The following is a 14,197-nucleotide window of genomic DNA, read 5'->3' as shown; positions in this document are numbered from 1 at the left end:
TTCAGTATATACATTTAATGACATAAAATTTTCTCTAAGAACTCATTTTACTGTATCCCACAAATGTTGATGGTTAAAACTATTTTCATTTGGTTGAAGATATCTTTAAATTTCTCTGAAGATTTCTTCTTTGGCCCATGAGTCATTTAGAAGTGTGTTGTATACTCCTAAAATATTTAACAATTTTCCATCAATATTTATATTATTGATTTCTAGTTTAATTCCACCGTGGTCTCAGAAATCTACTTTATATGATTGCTATTGTTTTAACTTTGTTAATGTGTTATTTAAGGACCAGGGTAACATCTGTCTTGGTTTCATATGAGCTAAAGAAGAATGTGTATTCTGATACTATTGCATGAATTATTCTCTAAGTGGCAATTAGATTAAAATGTTTAGTGCTATTCGGGTCAGCTGTATCTTTACTGATTTTTTACCAACTTAATCTACTGATGACTGACAGAAGCATGTTGAAATATCTTAGTTTTTTCTATTTCTCCTTTTCAGTTGTATTTTTTTTTCCTCTTGTACTTTAATGAGGAGCATAAATGCTAAAGAAATTTATGTCTCTTTACAGATTGACCTTTAAAGGATTATGTAATGCCACTCTTTATTTATTTTTCCTTATTCTGAAGATGATTTTATCTAAAATTAATACATCTATTCCAGCTTTTTTTCTGGTTAGGATTAGTATGGTATATCTTTCTCCATCTCTTTAAAGATTTTATATTTAAAGTTTTGTTTTAGCAACTAATAATTTATTAAAATAGTTGATTTAAACATCTATGTGACAACTTAAATCTCTACTCTTGGCTCAGTACTGATGGAAGTGATCCGTTTAACAATCTTAGACATGTTAATGAGATACTTGAAGATCTTAGAGCCTTCATCACAAGTAGTTTTCTAGAGATTCTCAGAACTTTGGTAGATTTCTAAACTGGTCCTTTCAATATGAGGTTCCTTTCCTTTGTTCTGCTAATCAAGTCAACACATGCTTCCTCTAGGTAATAGTAACTGAGCTAACTAGGACTTGAGTTGAAGATATTTCTAAAAATTTGGCCCAGGATTTGGATTATGTGTCATATTTGCTGAACCTGTACAAGCCAGAGGCCGCAAATCACTCTTGTCCTTGCTTTTCTCTTCCCTCTAGACTTTGGTCATCCCTAAATACTACACTTCAGAGAGAGTCTGCCTTGAAGTTCTTTCAGGCATAATCTGTTACTGTTGGGGTGATGTTTATGTGTTGCAGAAGGGAAACATTATATACCCTTACAATTAAATCTCTGTGTTTTAATGGGCCTTTGTGCCTAAGCTATGACTTTCACAAGTGTTTCTTAGCTTTGTTCCCCACCCACTCCTTAAGTGAAAAAAGGAAGAGAGTGCTGGAATCAGAGAAATATCCTTCTCCAAGGTGGAGTCTTTTCCCCAGAGAGTACAATTTTATTATAAAGAACAATATGGTATATTGCATAACGGTTCCCTTTCTCATTCCTCTGCCAGCACCACGAAGAGATCTTTCTTAGTTCTTCATTATGAGAAGCTGATGGGTTCCTGCAAGCAAAATTTACAAAAGTATGAGGCTACCCTAAGAGCACAGAGCCCAGTTTCTCCCTCTCAAGTTTATTTACACTCATCCTCCACCATTTCATCATAATTACCACTTAAATGCTTGTTTCCGGCTCTTGGCTCTACTGCTTCCACTCCAGCTGACATAATACTGGTTGTGACTCCAGATTTGTTCATCTGTTCAGATTTCAGTGCTGGTTTGCCTGGCAATCTCAGTTCTTTGGGGGGTGAGAAAAAAGTTGGTTTTAGTTTTTTCAACTTTTTCTTATGTAAGATTGCACTGGTGCCTTCCAAGCTTTTAACGTGTCAGAGCTGGAACTAGTTATTTTACCAAGAGTTATGGATAGATATCTGAACCAAGTATACTGTATTAGAGGTTGATGTTCAAATTTTTATGCCCACTCATCATTTCTTTATTTTTCGATAAACCTCTGAACTCAAGGCTCTGGGGTATATCAAGTCAGCTGCAAACATGGCCCTTCCTCTCTTAAACTTACAATTCTAGTAGGAAAGATATAAAGCTAAAATAAATTGTTTTGACTATTATTTAAATACTGTGCACAAGAGTACATAACAAAGGAAATTGTGTTTTCTAGAGAGTCACTTTGTAGATGAAGCAACAATTTAGTTGAGACTTGACAAATAATAGGAGTTTTTCTGTCAAAACTTTACTTTAAAATAAGAACAAAAGCTTTTTTTTTCTTTAATTGAAAAAGACCTACCATGAGAAATCTAGACCAAAGAGTGCCTTAAAATGCTTTAATATAATGTGACATTAAATGACTGGTTTTACTGGTTGTTTCCATGTTCGATGCATCCTAGAAGTTTAAAATATCCAAAAAAAAAAAAGAAATCAGTAAAACTTAAACTTGTTTACTGCTACATACATACATACTGCTACATACATAGTGAGATATTTTTCAAACTTAAACTGCTCAGAAAACAGCTCTGTAAATCTTTTTCTGTATCTTCATTTTTCTGACATATGTTTTTGCAATTTGTGAAAATTAGAAATTTTGGATACATATACTTAAGAGATTACATTGTATAGTTTAAATCCTCAAAAAGTCTCTATAATTTTGAGTCTTCTTCCCATTTAATAAATCATGTGTGATAGTTATATTAATTAGGAAGTCATTGATTGACAAAGTACTGTGAGATTTTTTTCAAATTAAGCAATACCATAGATCTTTTATTTACTATATGCTAATGATCTCTTATTTATTACCAAGCTTACCTGACCCATCATTAACAATATTTATTCTTCTTTACATCATGTATGGATTACTTTTGCTCCCAACTGGGATCTTGTATGATTTCCCTAGAGATGTTGCAATAGTGTCTAGAATGTAAGCCATTTCTTTCATGAAAAACAAGCGCTCACAACTGTAGTAACTCAGGCCCATATGCTATATATTCAGCGAAAGATCTATAGCAATACATGTGAAATGAATTGAAGTAATAGATCAACTCCTATAGCTGATTATTCCCTGGGATTTGGTATCTGAAACTTTATTATTCATGTCTAGTTTTCAGGAACTTAAAATTTAGCTCTTCCTATTTTGAAGGCCCAGTGGTGTGATACTTTAGAATTTTTAAGTCATTTCCATGTACTTTGAATCATTAGTAATATACATGTTAAAAAGAAAGATGTATAAGATTAGATTCATAACCTAGTTTGTAACCCTGTGATTATGAACCAGAACTCCCAAATCTACTGGAACTATACATACATATTATATGGAAATAAATATTTGATATGTTTCTAATACCAATATAGGAAAAATAGTTCAGATACTGAATATTTGTAGCTTCAGCAGGATGAACACTTTTTATTTATTTATTTATTTTTTTAGGATGTCACTTTAAATATGAGAGAAAAATTTACCCTTATCATGGGCAGATACCTTGGCTTTTTGTATGTTGATCTAGCCACATCATTATACTGCTACTTGAAGTTGATTTTTTTGGTAGTCAATTATATTAAGAGAATAATTAAAAACAACAACAACAACAACAACTATGTCCTAGGATCAGACACAAGCTAATTTTTTTTAATGTAGAGTTGGAAAAAATTAAAGCATTTTTTAGGAATTCTGCTAGATTATGAGTTTATGATAGCTGACATATACATTTTGTTATTGAATTTAATGAGTGCTAGACACTGAATACAGCTCTGGAAATACAAAATTGGCTAATACTGATTCCTATACTTAAAAAGTTGAGCACCTATCTCAAAGGAAAGCAAAGTCATACAGTCCGAATCACACAATACTAAAAATACCTTTGAAGAAGCTTGAGAAAAATGCTAAGGGAGCCCAGGAAAGGGAAAACAGTTGAGTAGGGGCATTTGAAAAGACTTCCCAGAGTGATATTTGGATTGGAACTCCCCCTGCCCCCTTTCCTTTGAATTTCCTCAGAAAGCCAGTTAATTCATACCTAAAGAATATCAAATGCCAAAAATTTCATTATAATGTCCCTTCACTTTGACACTGTAAAAGGATGTTCACTGCTTGGGAGCATTGCCAAAAGACAAAGGACTGTAGAATAGCTCCTGTGGAAATTTTATGGTTGCTTTGGAGTCACGTTTTTTAAGGCTTTTTATCTTGCCAACTTCTTTCCCATTTTAACAATTTCTATTGTTTAGGAAACTATTTTGGGTACAAAATTTCACTGACTCAGAGCTATGTAGTCACTAAACTCCTAAAACTTACTTTTCTAATTTACTTTCTATTATTAACTGGGCCATTTATGGTGCAGGCATTTTTAGAACCACCTGAAATAGAATATGTCCCATGAAACACTGCTTTTTTGAATGAGCAGTATCTGATTAGAATGATTTACTTTCTTTGAAAAGTTCTGATAGTCTTAGAAGTAGTAGAGCACTAATTGTGAGATTCCAGTTTTAGCTTTTTTTTATGTCAGTTCTGAGTCACAAGTGAATAGAAAGAAACAACTTTCATTTTCCACGTGAAATTAATAAGAATGGAAACATAATTGAGGAGGATTTAAAAATAACAAAAACAAATGAACAAAACCCAACCAAGCACATTGATGATTAACTTTGAATATTCAGTATCTCTTTTAAGAAAACAGAAGGTAAGGGACTGTATTTTGAATGACCTACATTGGCCATCTACTTGCCCACAGTGTCAGGACCCAACTACATGAAGTTCCGTGATGTCAGGAGAGTTTAATTGTTCCTTCTGAATGTATTGGTCTCCCACTACCAAATGGAAATGAAGTGGAAAAAAAAAAAGTAAATACAGGAGCTAAAAACCCAATTATTAATTTCAAACTGTGAAATTCCTATAAGCTTCTTTTATTCTTTTCACTGATTTTATAATGGTTCACAATTTTCCTGTGTGGGACTAGTAATTCTGCTTTGCTCACCTAATTTAAACAGTACCATTTGACATTTTGGGGTTATCTGATAATGGAGTCAGCCAGGCAATCAGCTTTAGTATTATGCATTTCATAACTGAAAGGGGGAAAAAAAATTAAAAGACAGGCTGGCTTGGTTTAATTTCATTGGATATACACATTTTTCAAATGCAAAGCAGTATTAGTGATGGAAAGTAGGTTAAAACATGGCTAGTTTGCTAATAAGGAAAAGTATATATTTTTTCCAAAAATGACAATGCAATTGAATGAAACTTCAATACCTGCAAAATAGCGAAATTCTTGGTCTTTATGCGTCTCTTGATTTCTAGTAATAGATTCATTAGAGGATGAGAGAAACATCAAAAGATTATGGATATTAAAATAGGTGATTCATAAAAGAGTAAATAGCAACAGATTAAAAAGAGGTGGTATTCATATTCTCTTTGGGAAGGGAAAGGGAAGGAGAGGAAGTGAGTCTCAGCACAGTTTAAATGGGTAATAGGGCATGTTCAGAAGTGCTGTGCAGTGGCATTTAATGAAATTCTAAACTCTACCTCCTCTCATTAAGTTGATTCATGAAGTCAGTAACAGGGGAATAACTGGCAAGGGCGGCCTGCTGTGAAAATGACCACATGTCCCACATCCATCAGTTTAACCTCTGAAAAAAGGACCTAGAAAACGCAGACTCTTATGGGTCTTCCTCATCTCTTTTCATGCTATTATTGCTCCAGGATTTTCTGTGAGTTTAGCACCTGCTTGCTACCCTCCTTGCTTGAGTAGGCACTCCATAAACATAGATATTCCTCCTGAAAGGGCCAAAATTCTCCTGTTCCTTTGTTATGTTTCATGAGCTCAAAACTGAACGAATTCACAGAGGAAGAGATGACGCCAGCTTTTCTCTGGTGAAATTCGGAGAGTGATGATAAATTAGAGGCAGAAGAAAATTTGAAACTGAGATGATTTTTATCTTGTATAGCAATGGCTTAAATAATACCCAAAGTAAGAGATTTAATGAAGCTAGTATTTAGCCCCTGAAACTCAAAGTTATTATTTTTTTTAATTTACCACCTTTTGTTACTCCAAGCCTAGCTATTTTCATCTAACAGTAGCTCAATGACACTATCTTCAGGAAATTACAAATTTTTATGGTCAAGATCTTTTCAGTGAAGTAACCATGAATCCTAATCTCCTCCCCATTTTTTCCAGGCCTTAGAAAGAGATTAAGTACCTGTTCAGTTAACTGATTTATTTCCCCTCTTCAGGGCCGCAAAAAGGAACTCTCTGAAGAAGAAAATGTAATGACCCAAGGTCCCTGTCTAAAAGAACATGGGGATTTATGAGATTGAACAGAAAGGATTTTCTTTTCATCCAATGAGCTGTTCTTGTTTCCAATGGCATTTATTCCCAGGAACAGAACTCCACATAACTTTTCCTGATATCTCTAAAATAATTTGGGGGAATATGCTTCTGGTATAATTCAAAAATAGAAGAATTTCTTAGGTATATTTTTATGAGTTTTTTTTTTAAATGAGTGATTTGGAAGTGTATTAATAGAAAGAATATAACAACATAGAATTGAAGAGATACAGTTCTGCCTGAGGTTGATCTCTAGAAATGGTCAAAACAATGAGGAGAGCACATGCAAACGTAGTCCCCATATTGGCAGAATACTCATACTCACATATATTCCCACATCAGTAGGAAATAGGGAGGTAGGCTAAAGTCCAGGACACTATCCCAACATGGCTAGTTGAATGATTATCTTAATTCAAGCAAAATTTTATTAGCTATCAATGGTTGTATTTCTCCAAACCTTAGCACCTTAAACAAAAATGTTTATACCTTGTAATTTCTATGGGTTGGGAATTTGGGAGTGGATCAATTTGGTTATTTGAGCTCATAATTTCTTATGAAATTATAGTTAAGATGCCAGTAGGAGCTGTAGTCCTCTGAATTCTTGAGTAGGGCTAGAGGATCCCCTTTCAAAGTGGCTCATTCACACACCTGAAAAGGTAGTGCTGGCTGTTTTCCGGAATGTGATAGCTCCTTGCCCAACGAACACCTCTATAAGGATACTTGAGGGAACTGCTGTTGTGGCAGCTGGCTTCCTCCAAAACAAGTGATCTAAGAAGAGAGGTAGGCAGATGTCACAATGTCTAAGTCTTACTTTTGAAGCCAAATACTAATCCAAGTGCTTTCTTATCTAAGAATTGGGAGTTACCTAAAAGGTGAGCGTAGGAACAAATCTGTGCCATGGTGAACAAACAGAAGAGAGAATTCAAGTTTCTGTGAACAACGCAGCCCGTATCTAAATATTAAGCATGTACTTCCTTTCTTTATGTTACCCTGTGAACTTACCTTTATATTCTCTACCTCAGGGAAAATCAGCGGCACTGGTAATCAAAAATCAATTAAAAATACATTATATATTGGAGGGAGGGTGGGGAGGAATTGCCATTTTAATTATGTCTGGTCAAATTGCAATTAGTTTGTGTTCCCTGAGAACACACCTGTTAAAAGAGATGGCCCAAATGAAGCAGTCAGAATGTGGGAACATAGATTGAATTTTCAAAGTTTCTTTAGAAAAACTACAATGATTTTAATACCAATACAGAGGTGAAGATTAAATCTTTTCTTATTGTGATTAACTTTTAGGCAAAATTTTAATATACTATATATGGTCTTATATCTTTATGTCTTTTCTAGAATGTTGATAATGTAATTTCAGCATTGGTTAAATTTGAGTCTTAGTGTTTGAACTTTAGAAAAAGAAGAAACTGATAAATTGGATTAGACAAGGGAGATAAAATGGAAGGCAAAGTATGACTAAAGATTTTGAAAATGAAACCCCTAGAGAGATAAAGGAAGCTGAGGGACAGTCCATATGGCCTTTAGAACTATACTCCTGTCTATCAGAAGTGAGGGACTAAACCTTGTAACAAGGGATCTGCTGATCTGTGCTTTGTTTCAATATGTGCCTTTGGGAAGCAGTTAAAATCCCTGAGCTATAGACCCAAAAAGTATTTTGCATTTGAATGGAGACTCATTCATTAGTTTCACTCATTTAGCCAATATATGGGACATCTTTTCATGTCAAGTGACTGTTATTATTTTTAGTCTCTCACATTCATAATAACTACAACCAATTTGTAAAATCATCCTGCTCTTTCTAAAAAAGATGAGATGGCAAATAAAAATTAATTGCACATTGTCAATTAGTGCTAATTAAGCTATGTATAATATAAATTTCTCTTTTTAATGAGTATGTCCTTATTTTAGTTTTATGAAAATGAAATGTATTTTTTTCCAAGGTTTTCTCATTAGTGCTTATGATCTTGTCCCTTCAATTCTATTTCCTATAAGGTCTTTGACACAAAGAAGAAGACAAAGGTTTTACACAAAGGTTTTGAGGAGCCAATTACAGGTCGAATACGGATACCTTTGAGCACATGATTCTTCTATAAAAAGATCCTTTCTTCTTCCAAAGAAGTTATTTTTTCATATAGATAAATATGTTCCTGGGATCTAAATCAAAATACTATGTATACTCTATGTGAACCCAAGGAAAGTACATCCTTCTTCTTCACTGGCAATACCGCTGCAGATTTCAGGCATCCTGGAAAGTTAGAAACACGTGCTCACAAACTAGGTGTGGGTGTGAAACTTAGTGTTGAAACACTAATTTCTCCAGGAATGAAATTTCTCCCCCACCTCCTTTTTTTTTTTTTTTTTTTTTTTGCATGATCTCCAAAATGAAAAAAAGAAATCTCTGTAGAAGCGACTTAAGAGGGTTAATGAGACAAAACTTCCTCTTTGCTCTCTCTTTGAATTTTCATAGTATAGCAAAAATAGTCAATTTTACAAATTTCATTCATTTATTTGCCGCATCTTCTTGGGTAAGTGTAATCAGGAAACCACCATGAGCATTGGATTTCTGTTGAAGCCATTTAAATGAAGAAATAATCTTAATGATTTAAAGTGCTCCAAGCTATTAAAAAAAAAAAAAGTTTGTGCCCTTAGGTCAAATGCTTAAAAACCAATTGCTATACATATGGTCAATATATAATGTGTCTTCAAAGTCTATAGAAAAGGAAGAATTGAACTTTTATTTGGAGGAACAGAATTGAACTCTTATAGGAAATCTTATGGGAAATCTTACGGGAAATCATGTAAGTTTTATACTATTTGAAAACATATTATGTGGAAAATTAGGGAAGAGAAGTAAAAAAAATAAAGGTAACTAATTTTAAATTAGAAACCAATTTAATATATTTCCAAATTAATTTCTAATTCCCTGGAAGGCTAATGCACTATTGATTTAGAGGGGAAAAAATGAAACTTATAGAAACAGTCATCCTTTTTCTTCCCCAGGATGAATTATATTTGATGGTAAATCAATATATTTTATATTGAAAATTATTAGAATGTCTGTCTCTCAAAATGTTTCATTATAAAGAACAAAAAAAATTATGAACTCACAGATGTGAGGCAAAATTTGTACTTGTTAAAATTGGTGATAATGTTTCAGGTGTGGTTCAGTTTGAAGTCAAGCATGTCAAAATATTAAGATCAAATATGTAGAAAATTAAGCTCATGGATATGGTCCTTCTTGTGTTTCTCTGTCATATAATATAATACATGAATACCTTAAAAGTGAAGTAGACTACAAGCTTTCTCTCTGGTGAGTCGTATCTTGATAAAAATTGGTAGATTAATTTTTAATTAAATAATTTGAAGTATAAATCTATCTTTGTTTTGATATTTTTCAGAGACCTATTTTATTTTTGGATGTGGGAAGTATGGGAAATTCTGAGTTTAAAAATCTTTACTATTTTTCCTTTTCTTTTTGTTTAAATATTCACATGCTCCATTTTTAAAAGCAGGAGAAAAAACCTATGTCACAAGTCCTTTTGTATGAAAACCAAGTTTAAAAAAAAAAAAAAAACCTATCTGCTACTGTATCTTGTCAAATGTCAAATTACTTAACCTTTCACTTTGGGCACACCAGAATCTTCTTTTCAGGTATCAGTTGTGTCTATTCTGTGCAAAATTTTTCCTTTCATTGCTCATAAGGCCCACATCACTGTTCTCCAGCCGTACTGGCTTCCTTTCTGTCCCTGAAAGGTTCCTGGAATATTCCTGTCTCCAGGTCTTTGCACTTGTTATTTCCACTGGTAAATCTTTTTCAACAAAAATTATGTTGGCTAATTCCTCCACATTCATCAGCTATTTTTACTAATGTCACAGTGTATGTAAGGACTTTCTCAACTTCCTTATTTAGTAATTTTATCCTCTCCTTTTCTTCCCGGTTTAATTTTCTCCACTTAATTGCTTACCTTTTATTTTATTTTATTTTATTATTTTTAAAGATTTACGTATTTATTTGAGAGAGAAAGAGAGTGCAGGCTTGTGTGTGAGAGGGTGGGCAACAACCAGGAGAAGGGACAGGGGGAGAGAAAGGGACAAGCAGACTCTGCTGAGTGGAGAGCCTGACTGGGGAGTCCAATTTGGGGGTCAATCTAGTGACCCTGAGATCATGACCTGAGCAGAAATCAAGAGTTGGGAGCTTAACTGACTGAGCCACGCAGGCTCCTTCCCATTTATTTTAATGTACCTTGTGCTTATTCACGTATGGATTTTCTTTTTTCACTAAACTGTAAGCTTTATTAAGGAAAAGAACTTTGGTCTGCTTTGCTCATTGCCTTATTTCCAGGATTTACAATAAAGTTTATCACATAGGGAAGGGTGCCAAAATATTTGCTGAATATTGTTGAATGAATAGGTATCAAAATATCTGAACTATTTGTTCGATTCTGAACTTTTTAAAGGCCATAAATGCAATTCTTGTTTGAATTACTTTATGCAGCAGAAAAAATTAGTAGTTTTCTGGTAAGTTAACTTACAAATATGCAATGAGTTTACTGAATATGCAAACAGTTCCTTTGCTCTGAGGAATTGGAGAAACGTAATTTTTAGATGAAAAGAAGGAAAATGTATCTTGTCTAGTTTTTAATTTGCTTTCTCTTAAATAGCCTAGGTTCTGCATAGTCTTTTGATATATACTGATAATACTGATACAGTCTATGTCACTCACTTTACTTGAGTTGTGCTATATTATTACCTTGTTGTTTTAGGATATGTAATGTTAACTGCCAAGAACTCACACCCCTCGCTTCTCTCCCCACCCCTGCACTGACTCCTCACTTAGTCTGATTACTTTTTAAGAGTCTACTTTGGCCAGACAAAATTGCAACAGTATCTTTTTTTTTTTTTTTAAGATTTTATTTATTTTTTTGACAGAGAGAGAGGGGGAGAGAGAGAGAGAGCTTGTGCCCACAAGGAGGGGGAGCAGTAAAGGGAGAAGCAGATTCCCCGCTGAGCAGGAAGCCCAATGTGGGGCTCCATCCCAGGAAATCTTGATCCCAAGACCCTATGATCATGACCTGAGCTGTAAGCAGACACTTAACTGACTGAACCCCACTGGGGGCCCAGTATCTTGATAAAAGGAAATCCCCAGAATCTTGTGTCCCTACAAATTTTCGGGTTTAAATCTTGGAATCCCAGGCTTGGTTGAACCACACATCATGTCACAGTTTGGTGCTGTCTATCAGTAATGACTCCTCCACTAGCTCACTTTCCATCTGTGCTTTCACCTCCTTGGGATTTATCTCAGTCTTCAGCTTTGGCTGTCTCTGAGCTACTGAGTTAATCATTTTCCATTTGAAAACGTATCTTCCTTTCCTTTCAAAATAAATACACGATTTTTAAAGCAGAGCCTCCTGACCAGATCCGGGGCCCAGGATATGTTTTCTAGAAAAGCGTTCTCATGAGCAGCCCCTCTGACTTGCATTATTCAACCCTTACAGATGAGAATGATATATTCTTGTTCCGAAGCTCTTCAAAGTTCAGATTTAAATGCAAAATCTGGATTGGTTTTATTCCTGTAGTTTCAGTTATGACTGTTTTAACTGAATGTGACCTAATCATCAACACACAAAACCATCTGCAGCTTCTTAGTGCCTGGAAAGACCAGTCTCAGCTGTTGCATTCCTTTTGATGAGTCTGTGCACCCTCTCTTTATATCTAAAGCCTTCGTATGCAACTTTCTGTTCCTCCATTTTATTGTTCAGCTGCCTTTGAGGCATATGGCTGTGACAGGAACATTTTCTAAGCTTTTCGCTTTCTGATGAGGACAGAGCTGGTTCCATGCTGTCTGTGATCTGACTGAACTCTGTGATTCTTTCACTCTTACACACACTTTCTGCCTCTGGCTCTTCAGATTCATGAGTTAACCATTTAATACCCACTATTTTAAAGACCATTTATTCATTCATTTTGCATGCATTATTTACTACCTAATCACTTTAACTCATTCCGGAACACTTGGATGCCTAGGCATGTCGTTCAAGGTTAAGATTGAGTCTGACTTTGAAGAAAGTATGTATGCCTCCTTCTCTTCAGCTTTCTCTTCTCAAGTTGTTAATTGTTGGCACGCCAGGGTGGCTCAAGCAGCTGCCTCAGGCTCGGGTCATGATCCCGGAGTCCCAGAATTGAACCCCATGTCCAGCCCTACATTGAGCTCCACATCTGGCTCCCTGCTCAGCAGGGAGTCTGCTTCTCCCTCTGCTTCTCACCCCGCTCCTGCTCACTCTCTCTCTCTAATAAATAAATAAAGTCTTGAATAAAATAAAATTGTTAGTTGTTGAGGAGAAAAAACTTGTTTGCTGTACAAGAGATGTCTATGAATTATAGTTTCCTCAACTCAACTTTAAAAAGGATTTCTATTTTAAAATTAACTACAACTTAACTTATGACTACTCGGGTGAAATAAACTTTTTAAAAAATTTTATTTATTTTTTAAATTTCTTTTTAGTGTTCCAGAATTCATTGTTTATGCACCACACCCAGTGCTCCATGCGATACATGTCCTCCATAATGCCCACTACCAGGTTCACCCAACCCTCTACCCCCCACCCCTCCAAAACCCTCAGATTGTTTTTCAGAATCCACAGTCTCTCATAGTTCATCTCCCCCTCCAATTTCCCCCAACTCACTTCTCTTCACCTCCCCACATCCTCTGTGTTATTCCTTATACTCCACAAATAAGCAAAACCATTTGATAATTCTCTATCTCTGCTTGATTTATTTCACTCAGGATAATCTCCTCCAGTCCTGTCCATATTGATACAAAAGTTGGGCATTTATCCTTTCTGATGGAGGTAAATATTTTGAGAAACTTGGCTTTGAGATAGAACTGAAACATTCAAGGAAAATTGAAATATTGAAAAGCATTTGAAGTTATAATCAAATTGCTATTATATTAGCTAAACTTTAAGGTGTAGAAGCTATAAATTACAATGTACTGGATAAGGGTCAAATAGGACAAACACAACTAGCATACAGTACAAATGAGAACAGATATTTCTTTCTTTATGATTCTTATAAGATTTCAAAAAATGTGCTTATATGAGTAACTCATTTTGAATTTTTATGCCAATACAAAAGAAAATGAGTCATGTTTGTTTTGTACAAACATATAATTATTGATGCATTCTTTGTATTCCAGTTTTAAGTATTTGAAATCCATCCTTAGGATTATCTATTTGTCATTTCTTCCACTTTCTGGGTTTAGTAAAAAGGAAGAAAGAAAGAGAGAGAGAGGGAGGGAGGGAGGAAGGAAGGAAGAAAGGAAGTGAGGGACAGAAGGAGGGAGAAAGATTATCTTCTGTGTTTAGATGTAATTTGGGAAATTTTTAACTTGTCAGGATTCTAACAGTGCAAGCACCTGGAGTAAAGGTAACTGGAATTAGGCATAGCATTGTAGGTAAATGCAAAGAGAGCTGAGAAATTTGAACTTTTATAAATATAGATTATAGATATATAGCTAACTTTCAGTGTATTCATGTTCATTCCTCAGTGCAGCATTCTTGTTGAGAGATTGAATTGAATCTTTTGTCACCTTGAGACATAGATATAGCAGAATTAGATTGTTAAGACAAATAACCAATAATCAAAGTGGTTTGATATTTATACCATTATTTTACTCTTCCCTTTTGCTCCTGAGTTCCCATGCTCACCCCATGATGCAAATACTTTTGCTTTAATCAATCTTCTGTCTTCTACAAAACAAAGCCTCACTCTTTTGTAATGCAAAGTAAAAATTTATCTTGCCAAGAGGATTGAATATGTTCTAATTTGGGCTACATCTTTTAGGTGTGTCTATAAATAGCTCTACCATTTGTGAAAG

The sequence above is a fragment of the Neovison vison genome, chromosome 7 (assembly GCF_020171115.1).
Source record: "Neovison vison isolate M4711 chromosome 7, ASM_NN_V1, whole genome shotgun sequence".
Taxonomy (NCBI): Eukaryota; Metazoa; Chordata; class Mammalia; order Carnivora; family Mustelidae; genus Neogale; species Neogale vison.
The sequence above is the reverse complement of the archived record's forward strand: the minus strand, read 5'-3'. Positions refer to the sequence as shown.